Genomic DNA, 14,533 nt, shown 5'->3' on the forward strand with positions numbered 1-14,533 from the left:
AAGAAGTATGAAAAAAATTTAAAAGTTTAATAAAAGATATGAACAAGATAAGAAAGATTTTGAAAACAAGATGTAAAAGATATGAAATTTTTGAAAAGGATTTGAAGAATTTTGAAGAAATGTTTTAATTTTGAATTTAAATTGAAATTGAGGTACTTGAACAAAATATGATTTGAAAATAAAGAATCTTTAAAATTGAATTGGAAAAAGATGAGTTGAATAAAGAGAAGACTGAAAAGTTTCAAGTTACCTCCATGCTGCCTTGCTGGCGTTTAAACGCCCAGAATGCTGGCATTCTAGCATTTAACGCCAGGGTAGTCCTCCCTTTTGGGCATTAAATGCCCAACCAGGACTCTCTGGTTGGCATTTAATGCCAGGTATGTGCCGATTCTTGGGCGTTAAATGCCCAGCCAGGGCCTCCTGGCTGGCGTTTAATGCCATGCTGATGCTCTTTCTTGGGCATTAAACGCCCAGCCAAGACCTCCTGGCTGGCGTTTAACGCCAGGCTGATGCTCCCTTCAGGGCATTAAATGCCTAGCTCGAGCTTCCTGGCTGGCGTTTAATGCCAGACTTGCTGTCTCCATGGGCGTTTGAACGACCAATTGCCTTCCCTTTCTAGCGTTTAACGCTAGAAACATCCTTACTCCAAGGTATTCTGTTTGCTGTTCTGCATCATTCTGTCTCTGTTTAAGCACTGTACATGATCACTAATATTAAAATTAACTTAAAACATAATGAAAAACTAATTGAAAAGTGATGAATTCACATTTCATGGTATTTATTTGCTTTAAGAGTAAAGTATCGTTTTTGTCCCCAACGTTTTGGGTAAGTCCCAAAGTTGTCCCTAACGTTTCAATCATCCTATTTAAGTTCCTAACGTTTCAAAATTGACTCAATGTTGTCCTGCCGTTAGGGTTCCGTTAACAGAATTGACGGCAGAAAAAAATTGAGACAATTTTGAAACTTTAAGGATTTAAATAGGACGAAAACATTAGGGACAAAAATGATACATAAAAATAAATTTTAATTTAATTTTATCTTTTAATAATATTAATTTTTTACTGTACATAGTGTTCAATTATTTTTTAATTACATCTAAATAAATTACACTTAATCACATTACTTTCATTTTAAATAAATTTATTTTTTTATAATTTTAAAAAATTTTGATACATTAAAATAAAAGGTATAATTTATATTTTATTGTATATACATATTTTTTTCTTTTCTGCAAGTTTATATACTTGTCATTCTACAAACATTTCATGATAACTAAAAATTTTTAAGAGTAAAATTATAAAAAAAATTAATTTATTTAAAATGAAAGTAATATGATTAAGTGTAATTTAGTTAGATGTGATTAAAAATAATTGAATACTATGTATAGTAAAAAATTGATATTATTGAAGGATAAAATTAAAATTTATTTCTATGTATCATTTTTATCCCCAATATTTTTGTCTTATTTAAGTCCCAAACGTTTCAAAATTGTCTCAATTTTGTCCCGCCGTCAATTATGTTAACAGATCCCTAACGGCAGGACAACATTGAGTCAGTTTTGAAACGTTAGGGACAACTTTAGGACTAACCCGAAACGTTGGGGACAAAAACGATACTTTGCTCTTTGCTTTAATTAGGTTGATTTCATTGACTTTTCTTGCATTTATTCATTGAAATGGCATGCTTTTGTGAATTCTTTCCTAATTGTGCTTAATTGTGAAAAACATGCTTTTTATGATTAAATTGCCAATTTTAATTCACTTTTCTCCCACTCGATGCCTAGATATGTTTGTTTGAGTTATTTAGGATTTTGAAGGCAAGAATGGTGATAAACCTCTATTTTATGGTTTATCTTGTGCTCAATTGAATGGTTTTTATCAAACCTTTGCACACTTATTCATACAAATTGCATGGTTTTACAATCCATTCCTAGTTTTGTTCTACGGTTGAAAACTTGCTTCCTAAGCCTCTAATTTGTGTATTTTAATTCCCCTTTTCTACCATTCGATGCCATGATCTGTGTATTCAATGATTTCAGGCTTTATAGGGCAGGAATGGCTTGGAGGATGGAGAGGAAGCTTGCGAAAATGCAAGAAGCACAAGAAATAAAGGAGACAATCAGCGAGGAGCGACGTACACGCATGGTTCACATGTGCACGTGAATTGGAGTTTGCTTAATGACGTGTGCGCGTGCCTGACGCGTGCGCGTGACAAGGAAAATCGCCAAACGACGCGCACACATGAGTGACGCATACGTGTGACATGCCCGATCTGCAGAAATTGTAGAAAATACTGAGGGCGATTTCGGGCTAGTTTTAGACCCAGTTTTCGGCCTAGAAACGCAGACTAGAGCCAGGGAACAGCAGAGACTCAACACACATTCTCATTCTGCATAGTTTTAGTTTTTAGTTTTGAATCTAGAGTGAGATTTCCACTTCTTCCTTTAGGTTTTTATTCACATTTATAGTTCTTAGAATATTATTGCATTTTGCTATTGATTTGGATATTGAGAAGAGTTGCTACCTTCGTTGAAGTTTTATTTATTCCAGTTTGTTTCCTTTGTCCCTTACTCTTTCATATCCTTAATCCTTATTCAGAGTTACAATTGGATTGTTTTTAGAATTTATTAATGCAAAGAACCAATTTTACTTTTAATTAATTTTCAGTTATTGTTTATCATGTCTTCCTTTTATTCCTCTCTTAATTCTGTGAAAGTTATATTAATGTCAATGGAGTAGAACTCCCACTTGACTTGGGGGTTGATTAAAAGGAGACCCTTGAGTTGGAATGATCAAGCGATTAGATAATTTGGAAGTTATTGGCTAATTCTCTGTTTACTAACGCTAATTTTTCCCAAGGGGGAGGATTAGGACTTACAAATAAAAGTTAGCTCAATCAACCAAAAGTGAGGCTGGCTTGGTGCTAGCACTGTGCCCGAGCACAAATCGTATCACGCATACGTGTCATGGACGCGTGCGCGTCACTGACGAACGGATTTCTGCCAGTAAAGAAATTCACAAAGATAATCGCGTTGTAAGTATAGTTTCTAAACCAACAGAGAATCCTTTCGTACAAAAGTTTGGTTGTCAGAAGTAACAAAACCCAAATAACCGAAGTATTTAAACCTCGAGTCGTCTCTCAAGGAATTGCAGGGAAGTATGATTTATTATTGGTTATGGAAAAAGGTATATTTTTGGGTTTTGAAATAGGGAATAAGTAATTTAAATGGCAAGAATTAAATTAATTATCATGAACACCAGTGCAAGGTATTAGAATTGGAAATTCCATCCTAGTTATCCTTATCAGGTGAGATGAGAATTGTTTATTGCTCCCACTTAGTTAACCCTTACTAAATAAAGGAAAGTCAGGTGGACTAATCAACTTGATTCCTCAAGTCCTAGTTAACTCCTATAGAAAGACTAGCTTTAGAGGGATCCAAATCAATCAGCAATTTCCAATTTTCAATCAACCGCTGAGTTTGACAACTCAAGTGTTACCAATTACTTACCCAAAGCAAAGGGGAAAAAATATAAATTAAATTAAAAGCATTAGTAATATGAATTTGAATAAAGCAATCTTAAATCTAAAATACCTCAATGTGTATTAAATAAGAAAATCAATTCTAACATGGAAAGTTTATAAGCCAAATTGAAAAGATAAATAACAATTAAAGTAATAGAATAAATAAAGTAGAAAATAAATTAAAGGAACATTGAACTTGAAATTAAAAAGATGAAATCCTAATCCTAAGAGAAATCCTAAATCATAAAAGAGAGGAGAAAGCCTCTCTCTCTCTCTCTAAGAACTACATCTAATCCTAAAATTATGTATATGAAAGTTGTGTCAAATATGAATTGAGTATCTGCATGTTCTCTGGCTTTATTCTGTGTTTCTGGGCCGAAAACTGGGTCAAAATGTGGCCCGAAATCGCTCCTAGTGTGTTCTGTTAATTCTACAGATTGCGCATGTCACGCGTACGCGTCATTTACGCGTGCGCATCGTTTCACGATTTTCCTCTCCACGCGTTTGCATCATTCGTGTAGATTCCAATCCACGCATTCGCATCAGGCATGCGAATGCATCACTGTGATTTTCTCCATTTCGCGCGGTCACGTGGGCCATGCGTCCACGTCGGTGTTCGCTGGTCATCTCCTTGGTTTCTTGCGTTCCTTCCATTTTTGCAAGCTTCCTCTCCATTCTTTAAGCCATTCCTGACCTATAAAGCCTGAAAACACTTAACACACATAGCACGGCATTGAATGGTATAAGGGAGAATTTAAAATATGCAATTTAAAGGCTTAAGAAGCAGTTTTTCAACCATAGAACTAAACTAGGAAGGAATTGTAAAACCATGCAAATCATATGAATAAGTTGGCAAGAATTTGATAAAAACAACTCAATTTAACACAATATAAACCATATAAGTGGTCTCGGCAGCCGGAGTCTCCTACAGAGCTAGGGACACTAAGGCCATGCTTCCTCGGGATGATCAATATGTTCCGAACGGAAAATACATCAGACCCACAACAGCCCCTACAAGCCGAACTGAAGACCCAGCAAGAGATATCCCTTCTCCTTTCGCATCACAAGCACCTTCAACAAATCAGCTGCTCCATCAAATCCTACAGAGGTTGGATCGCATGGAGCGCCGTAACAAGCACCAATTTACATACCTCAAGGAGCTGATTGTTGGCAACCACCCACCCACAGAAGAACCAGACACTCCGGACTCCACTTCAACTACTAGCACGGGGAGCCATGCCGACCTCGATTGTGGAGATGCTGTTACCAGACCCCCTTGTTCCTGACTGATGGCACCGAGGACGGTGCCAAGCTTTAAGTGTGGGGAGGTTGGTCAGTACTTGACTTCCAGAGGTAACTCTTCTTTCTCTTAGCACCAGTAGATAAATTTTTCTTTTTTGCTTAGATAGAATAGATTGCATAGTAATAATTAGTTGCATGTATACTTTGCTTGGTTGAAAAATAATAAGTTCTTTTCAAAGACCCTATTTTTGAAAAATTTCACTATTTCAAACCAAAATTCTATGTTAAGCTTGTTTGAAGATTGTAATTTGGTACATGGTTTTAGAGCTAGAACATACAACCTAGTGAGATTTTGAGCCTAATTGTATGGTTACATTATTTGACCATGATTTTTATTCTTGTGTGTTTTCTCTCCTCTATGATTGCAATCTATGGTTTGTTCCACTCTATATGTCCATTATTTAATGTATTCATGCATATGTATGATTGAGGCCATCATTTGTTATTAGCTCACTATCCTAAATGGCCTACCATTCTAATTATCCCTTATTTGCCACTTTGAGCCTATTAATCCCCATTTGTTCCATATTTTACCACATCACTAGCCTAAAACAGAAAAATAAATTTATTACCCTAAATTGAATCTTTGGTTAGCTTAAGATAGAGATTGTGTGTAAACTAAATGTGGGAAAACTATGGGAACTCGGGTTAATAAGAATGTATGTTAATTGATAAATATCTAAGGTCTGAATGCTACTCATGTGAAATAATGAAAACCAAATGCATTGATGCTATGATGCGTACAAAATAAATAAATAAATAAATAAATAAATAAAATATTTGTATGTTTCAGTTTAAGTTTAGGGGAATGAAAGCACCCCAAATGATAAGTTTAATAAAAAGAATCAATGCATATGAGGTGAAATAAAAAGAACATTTAAATGCAAGAGTAAGTGCAACATACAAAGTAAGACTATGGGTATTTAGGCATGATTTTAGAAGCATAGGGAATGTGTGTGTGTTAGATGAGAACTTAGGATAATCAAGGATTCAATTTTCAGCTCACTTGGCCATACATGTACCCTTACTCGTACCTAAGCCCCATTACAACCTTAAGGAAAGACCTCATGATGTTTGCATGTGTGCATTGGATATTTGTTGACTGGTTAGATGAAGAACAAGGTATTAGAAAGCATGATTAGAGGAGACTAGAGTGAATTATCCTATACACTTGAGTGACTAGAGTGCATATACACTCCCAGTGAGGATTCAAGCTTAACTCTATGTTCCCGGCTTTCATGAGCTATCTTCTTTCAAGTTACTTGCCTTTAATTGTATGATTTGAATTAGTGGAATTTGATTTATGTTTGCCTTGGAGGTTTATTTTCAATCGAGTAGACATAATCATTTTAGCATATAGTTGCATTAATATATAGGTTGCATTTCACGCGTCTTACTTTCCCCTGTTCATTCTTTATGTCTCCCTGAGCTTAGCATGAGGACATGCTAACATTTAAGTGTGGGGAGTTTGATAAACCTCTATTTTAAGGTTTATCTTGTGCTCAATTAAGTGGTTTTTATCAAACCTTTGCACACTTATTCATACAAATTGCATGGTTTTACAATCCCTTTCTAGTTTTGTTCTATGGTTGAAAACTTGCTTCCTAAGCCTCTAATTTGTGTATTTTAATTCCCCTTTTCTACTATTCGATGCCGTGATCTGTGGGTTCAATGATTTCAGGCTTTATAGGGCAGGAATGGCTTGGAGGATGGAGAGGAAGCATGCAAAAATGGAAGGAGCACAAGAAATAAAGGAGACAATCAGCGAGGAGTGACGCGCACCATGGTTCACGCGTGCACGTGAATTGGAGTTCACTTAACGATGCGTGCGTGTGCCTGACGTGTGCACGTGACAAGGAAAATTGCCAAACGACGCGCACGCGTTAGTGACGCATACGCATGACATGCGCGATCTGCAGAAATTGCAGAAAATGCTGTGGGCGATTTTGGGCCAGTTTTAGACCCAGTTTTTGGCCCAGAAATGCAGACTAGAGCCAGGGAACAGCAAAGATTCGACACACATTCTCATTCTGCATAGTTTTAGTTTTTAGTTTTGAATATAGAGAGAGATTTCCACTTCTTCCTCTAGGTTTTTCTTCACATTCATAGTTCTTAGAATATTATTGCTTTTTGCTATTGATTTGGATATTAAGAAGAGTTGCTACCTCCGTTGAAGTTTCATTTATTCCAGTTTGTTTCCTTTGTCCCCTACTCTTTCATATCCTTAATCCTTATTCAGAGTTACAATTGGATTATTTTTAGAATTCATTAATGCAAAGAACCATTTTTAGTTTTAATTAATTTTTAGTTATTGTTTATCATGTCTTCCTTTTATTCCTCTCTTAATTTTGTGAAAGTTATATTCATGTCAATGGAGTAGAACTCCCACTTGACTTGGGGGTTGATTAAAAGGAGACCCTTGAGTTGGAATGCTCAAGCGATTAGTTAATTTGGAAGTCATTGGATAATTCTCTATTTACTAACGCTAATTCTTCCCAAGGGAGAGGATTAGGACTTGCAAATAAGAGTTAGCTCAATCACTTGACTTTCCTTTATTTAGTAAGGGATTAACTAAGTGAAAATAACAACCTCTTGAAGCTACACTTGAGAAATTCCAACAAGGATAGAACTTCCAATTAATCTATCCCCGTTCAAGGCTTTTTATTTGATTATATAAATTCTCAATCATTTATCTTTTTGTTCTTCAACTCTTAAAAAAAATCCTTGGAAAACCTCTGATCAATAAAATAGCACTCTTTTGTCAACCCGTTGGGAGACGACCTGGGATTCACACTCCTAGTATTTTATTTTTAAATTTTGTGACAACTCTTTTAAATTGATACGCGGTATCTTCATTGGTTAAGAGCTATACTTGCAACGCTGTTTTCTTTATAAACTCTTAATCGGTGATTTTCTGTGCGTCAAATAGCTTGAGAAAGTAGAAGGAAAGCATATAAAGTGGAAGAATTCAAGAAATGAAGGATTTGTAAAGCTGTCAATCCTGACCTCTCGAGACTAAAGTGATCATAACTTAAGCTATAGAGGTCCAAATGAAACGCTTCCAGTGACATTGGAAAGCTAACGTCCGGGGCTTCAAAATGATATACAATTTATTATACTAGACATAAGTTTAAGAGTGCGTACGCACACAATATGTGCGTACGCACAAGTTGGGATTTAGCAAGTGTGCGTACGCACACACCTGTGCATACGCACAAGTCCTAGCATGTGAGCTCATTAATTGCAAATCGCTGGGTGCGAATTATGGGCCTCTAAAACTTAGTCCAACTCATTTCTGAACCTATTTCAAGCCAAAGTGAAGAAGGATGAAGGGGGGAGCACTTAGGTTTATGTTTTTACATGTTTTTGTTTAGTTTTTCTAGGGAGAGAAGCTCCCCCTTCTCTCTAGAATTAGGATTTCTTAGTTTAATTTTTCTTTAATTTCAGTATTTAATTCTTTTTTTAGTGTAATTTCACTTATGCTTTCAAGCTTTCTTGTCTTGATCATCTTCATCTCTTTTTTAATTTTCTCACTTTGCCATTTTTAGTTTATGAATACTCTTGTCAATTTTGGTTTTATTAATGCAATTTTGATATTGTATCTTTCTTTAATACTTGATGAGTTTCTATTATTATTCTCATGCAATTGGTAGTTATAGATTTTATTTTATTGCAAATTATGATATTTTTCTCTTTTATGCATGCTAGGTGTTTAACAAAATGTCTCTTCTAGTTCTTGTATAGTTTTTCACCCTCTTAGTTAGGAATTAGGTAATTAGGTGAACTTGAGTTATGGATGTCCATTCTACATTGTGTTAGGATTGTTAGTTGGTTTGATTTCTATTGACGCTTGTCTTTCACTAAGTAATTAGTGAGTTGACTAGGACTTATGGATTTAGATCAATTATGCCCTTTTGAGTTATCCTCGATGTTAGGATAGACTAATTGGGATTAAATATACATAATTCCAATGTTTGTGATCCATGACTAGGATAGGAATACTTAATTCTCCAATCCTTGCCAAGAGTCCTTTTTGTCACTTAAATTCTATTTTTGATATTGCTTGCTTTGTGTATTAATTTCCTTGCATGCTTATTTAATTTCTTACACTTTAATTTCTTGCCACTTGCTATCCCAAAACCCCATTGTCTCATAGCCAATAATTGAACATTTCATTGTAATTCCTAGGGAAGATGTCCCGGGAGTCTAAATACTCTCGGTTAATTTAATTTGAATTGTGACAACTTTAGATTAAAATTTGATTGGGAGTTAATTGTTGATTTAGACTATACTTTCAACAAAGAGATTCTATTTTGAGAAAATTTAGATCAACATTAATTCTCACATAAAAAAGAAAACTAATTAAAATGGAAACAACTAGAAAATCAATAATGTAAGAGTGAATATTGGGTTGCCTCCCAACAAGCGCTTCTTTAATGCCTTTAGCTGGACTTCACTATACTTAACTTAGTAACAGTGTTGAGCCTCCTGGCTCTATATCTCCTCCAAGGTATTGTTTGACCCTCTGTCCATTGACAGTGAACCTTTTGTCAGGATCTTTACCTTGAAGTTCTATGTGCCCATAAGGGGACACTCTAGTAATCACATAGGGTCCTTTCCAATGAGATTTAAGTTTCCCAGGGAAGAATTTAAGTCTTGAATTGAAGAGCAGGACCTTCAGTCCTGGTTCAAAGACTCTGGAAGCTAACTTCCTATCATGCCACCTCTTGGCCTTTTCCTTATAGATCTTTGTATTTTTAAATGCAGCTAAGCGGAATTCATCAAACTCATTTAGTTAGAGCAGCCATTTTTTGCCTGTTGTTTTAGTATTAAGGTTGAGGAATCTAGTGGCCCAAAATGCCTTGTGTTCTAGTTCCACTGGAAAATGACAGGACATCCCATATACCAACTGGTATGGTGAGGTTCTAATGGGAGTTTTGAAAACTGTTCTGTATGCCCACATAGCATCATCAAGCTTTCTAGCCCAATCCTTTCTAGAGGTACATACTGTCCTCTCTAAGATTCACTTTAGTTCTCTATTTGAGACTTCAGCTTGCCCATTTGTTTGGGGATGATACGATGTTGCTACTTTATGGCAAACTCCGTAACGGCTTAAGACAGAATCTAACTGTCTATTGCAGAAATGAGTACATCCATCACAAATTAGTGTCCTAGAGACACCAAATCTGCTGAAGATGTTCTTTTGGAGGAACTTCATTACTACTTGGTGTCATTAGTGGGTTTTTCTACTGCTTCAACCCATTTAGACATATAATCTACTGCCACAAGGATGTAGGTATTTGAGTATGAAGCCGTGAAGGGTCCCATAAAATCTATGTCCCTTACGTCAAACAACTCAATCTCTAAGATTCCTTGCTGAGGCATACTGTGACCATGGGGAAGATTGCCAGAACTTTGGCAACTGTCACAGTTATGGACGAACTCTCTAGAATCCTTAAAGAGAGTAGGCCAGTAAAAGCCACTTTGGAGTACCTTAGTGGTTGTTCGCTCACCTCAAAAGTGTTCTCCACAGTCTGAACCATGGCAACACCATAAAATTCAATCAGAACATCTCTTAAAGAGATATGGCTCATCCCATAGGTAATATTTTGCATCATGCAGGAGTTTCCGAGCTTACTGCCAGGTAAACTCCTTAGGAATGAACCGTATAGCCTTGTAGTTTGCAATGTCTGCAAACCAAGGTATTTTCCAGATGGCATAGAGTTGCTCATCTGGAAAGAATTGGAATATGTCAGTGGAGGGAGGAGAAGTCCCTGCTAGTGGCTCAATTCGAGACAAATGATCAACCACCTAATTTTCTGTCCCTTTTCTGTCTCTAATTTCTATATCAAACTCTTGTAGAAGTAATACACATCTTATAAGTTTGGGTTTAGAATCCTGCTTAGTGAGTAGATACTTTAGAGCAGCATGGTCAGTATAAATAATGACCTTAGATCCTACTAGGTTGGATCTGAACTTGTCAATGGCAAAAACTACTGCAAGTAGCTCCTTTTCAGTAGTAGTGTAGTTTTTCTACGCATCATAAATACACGACTACCATAATAAATGACATGCAGAAGGTTGTCATGTCTCTGATGAGCAGATATTTTATACGCTTTTTAGGGGTAATTTCATGTAGATTTTAGTATGTTTTAGTTAGTTTTTAGTATATTTTTATTAGTTTTTAGGAAAAATTCATATTTCTGGACTTTAATATGAGTTTGTGTATTTTTTTGTGATTTCAGGTATTTTCTGGCTGAAATTGAGGGAGTTGAGCAAAAATCTGATTCAGGCTGAAAAAAGACTGCTGATGCTACTGGATTCTGACCTCCCTACACTCGGAATAAATTTTTTGAAGCTACAAGAGACCTATTGGCGCGCTCATAATTGGGTTGGAAAGTAGACATCCAGGGCTTTCCAGCAATATATAATACTCTATACTTTGCGCGAAGATAAACGACATAAACTGGCATTAAACGCCAGTTCCATGTTGCATTCTGGTGTTGAACGCCAGAAACAGGTTGCAAGTTGGAGTTAAACGCTAGAAACAGGTTACAACCTGACGTTTAACTCCAGAAATAGCCCAGGCACATGAAAAGCTTAAGTCTCAGCCCCAGCACACACCAAGTGGGCCCCAGAAGTGGATTTCTACACTATCCATCTTAGTTTACTCATTTTCTGTAAACCTAGTTTACTAGTTTAGTATTTAAACAAATTTTAGAGACTTATTTTGTATCTCATGACATTTTTAGATCTGAACTTTGTACTTTTTGACGGCATGAGTCTCTAAACTCCATTGTTGGGGGTGAGGAGCTCTGCAGCGTCTCGATGAATTAATACAATTATTTCTGTTTTCCCTTCAAACACGCTTGTTTCTATCTAAGATGTTCATTCGCACTTCAATATGATGAATGTGATGATCCGTGACACTCATCACCATTCTCAACCCATGGACGTGTGCCTGACAACCACCTCCGTTCTACATTAGATTGAATGAGTATCTCTTAGATTCCTTAATCAGAATCTTTGTGGTATAAGCTAGAATCCATTGGCAGCATCCTTGAGAATCCGGAAGGTTTAAACCTTGTCTGTGGTATTCTGAGTAGGATTCAGGGATTGGATGACTGTGACGAGCTTCAAACTCGCGAGTGTTGGGCGTAGTGACAGATGCAAAAGGATCAATGGATCCTATTCCGACATGATCGAGAACCGACAGATGATTAGCCGTGCTGTGAAAGAGCATTCGGACCATTTTCACTGAGAGGATGGGAAGTAGCCATTAACAACGGTGACGCCCTACATACAGCTTGCCATGGAAGGAGCCTTGCATGTTTGAAAGTAAGAAAGCATTATGTTACAGGAATTCAGAAGACAAAGCATCTCCAAAACTCCAACATATTCTCCATTACTGCATAATAAGTATTATTTAACACATGCTCTCTTGTTTATTTGCAAGTCAATTGATAACTATAATTGGTATCCTGACTAAGATCAATAAGATAACTATAGCTTGCTTCAAGCCAACAATCTCCGTGGGATTCGACCCTTACTCACGTAAGGTATTACTTGGATGACCCAGTGCACTTGTTGGTTAGTTGTGCGGATTGCAAAAGTGTGAATGCAATTTCGTGCACCAAGTTTTTGGCACCGTTGTCGGGGAATGTTCGAGTTTGAACAACTGACGGTTTATCTTGTTCCTTAGATTAGGAAAAATTTGTCTTTTTGGTTTAGAGTCACTAGGATTGCATCTTCTATTATTCCTTTTAAAAAATTTTTTCAAAAATATTATTTTTCTTTAATTGAATTTTCATTTTTTTATGAGTTTAGTGTCATGTTCTAAGTTTGCGTGTTCTTGTTCTTCGTTGATCTCCAAGTTATTCTTGTCAATTTTTATTATTTGATCTGTAATTTTCTTGTTTTGTTTCTTTTCTTGTTTTTCTTGTGCCTTTTCAAAATATCAGTTTTCAAAAAAAATATTTATTTATTAAAATACAATATTAAAACACGTTAAATTTATAGCTCAATTGGCTAGAGCGTTGTGCTTATGTTCTTGAAAATTGGCTATCTTCTTTTTAAATTTTTTTTTTAAAAAAAATAATTTTTATTTAATTAAATCTTGTGCCAAACTTTAAGTTTGGTGTTTTCCTGCTAATTTTTCTTTATTTTTAGAAAATCTTATTTTGGTTTTCTAAAAATTTTAAGTTTGCTGTTCCATGGTGTTCTTGTTGTTCTTGTGAGTCTTCAAAGAGTTCTTGAGTCTTCCATGTGTCTTGGTCTTAAAATTTTTAAGTTTGGTGTTCCTTGGTGTTTTTCCCTCCAAAATTTTTGAAAACAAGGAGCATTAGATTTAGAAATTTTAAGTCTTGTGTCGTTTGTGTGTTTTTCTCTTTCCTCATAAAATTCAAAAATCAAAATAAATATCTTTTCCTCAAATTTCTCATAATTTTCAAATTACTTAGGTTGATTTGGTCAAAATTTTTCAAATCATATCTTTTACAAAAATATCCTAACCACTTTCTCTCTCTTCACTTTTTCGAAAATCTTCATAAAATATTTTCAAATTTTTTTATTTTTAATTTTATTTCGGTTTTATTTTATTTTATTTTATTATTTCAAAATTCTCTTTATAATAATAAAATAAATAAAATAAATCCACGTCATCTCCCTTTCTCCATCATGGACCTAAGTGGAAATGAACAAACCAGAAGGACTCTGGGGTCATATGCTAACACCACTATTGCTTCATATGGGAGTAGTATCTGTATACCCTCCATCGGAGTAAGTAGCTTTGAGTTGAATCCTCAGCTCATTATCGTGGTGCAGTAAAGTTGCTAGTATTCTGGTCTTCCACAGAAGAACTTACAGAGTTTCTGGCACAGTTTTTACAAATTGCTAACACAGTACATGATAAAGAAGTAGATCAAGATGTCTATAGATTGTTATTATTTCCATTTGATGTAAAAGACCAAGCTAAGAGGTGGTTAAATAAACAACCTAAGGCTAGCATAAAGACATGGAAACAGTTGTCAGAAAAATTCCTGAATCAATACTTTCCTCCAAAACGGATGACACAGCTAAGGATGAGTATCCAAGGCTTCAAACAAGGAGATAATGAATCCTTTTATGATGCTTGGGAGAGATACAAAGAGATGCTAAGAAAATGCCCCTCTGAAATGTTTTCAGAGTGGGTGCAGATAGACATCTTCTATTATGGGCTTACAGAAAAAGCTCAGATTTCTCTAGACCACTCAGCAGGTGGATCTATACACATGAGAAAGACAATTGAAGAAGCTCAAGAGCTTATTGATACAGTTGCCAGAAATCAGCATCTGTACCTAAGCAGTGAACCTTCCATTAACGAAGAGGCTAAAACAGTAACTGCTGAACTCAGTCCTGTAGAACAAGTTACTAAATTCAATCAGCAATTAGATTTTCTAACAAATCAGCTAGTCGAATTCAAAAAGATATTGCAACACACAAGACTGGCTAATATGAATATGGAATTGCAGTTGAAGTAAACAAAACTGCAATTATCAAACAAATAACAAAAGAGTGCCAAGCAGTTCAATTAAGAAGTGGGAAAACATTAAATACCTCACTTCAAGGCAGCAGGAAGCCAAGAAATGAACAATCTGCTACCCAAAATCCCTCTGAGGATAGTCACAGTCCAAAGAGGAGTAATTCTGGCACTCAAACGCCAGAAAAGAGG

The sequence above is a fragment of the Arachis stenosperma genome, chromosome 6 (assembly GCF_014773155.1).
Source record: "Arachis stenosperma cultivar V10309 chromosome 6, arast.V10309.gnm1.PFL2, whole genome shotgun sequence".
Taxonomy (NCBI): domain Eukaryota; kingdom Viridiplantae; phylum Streptophyta; class Magnoliopsida; order Fabales; family Fabaceae; genus Arachis; species Arachis stenosperma.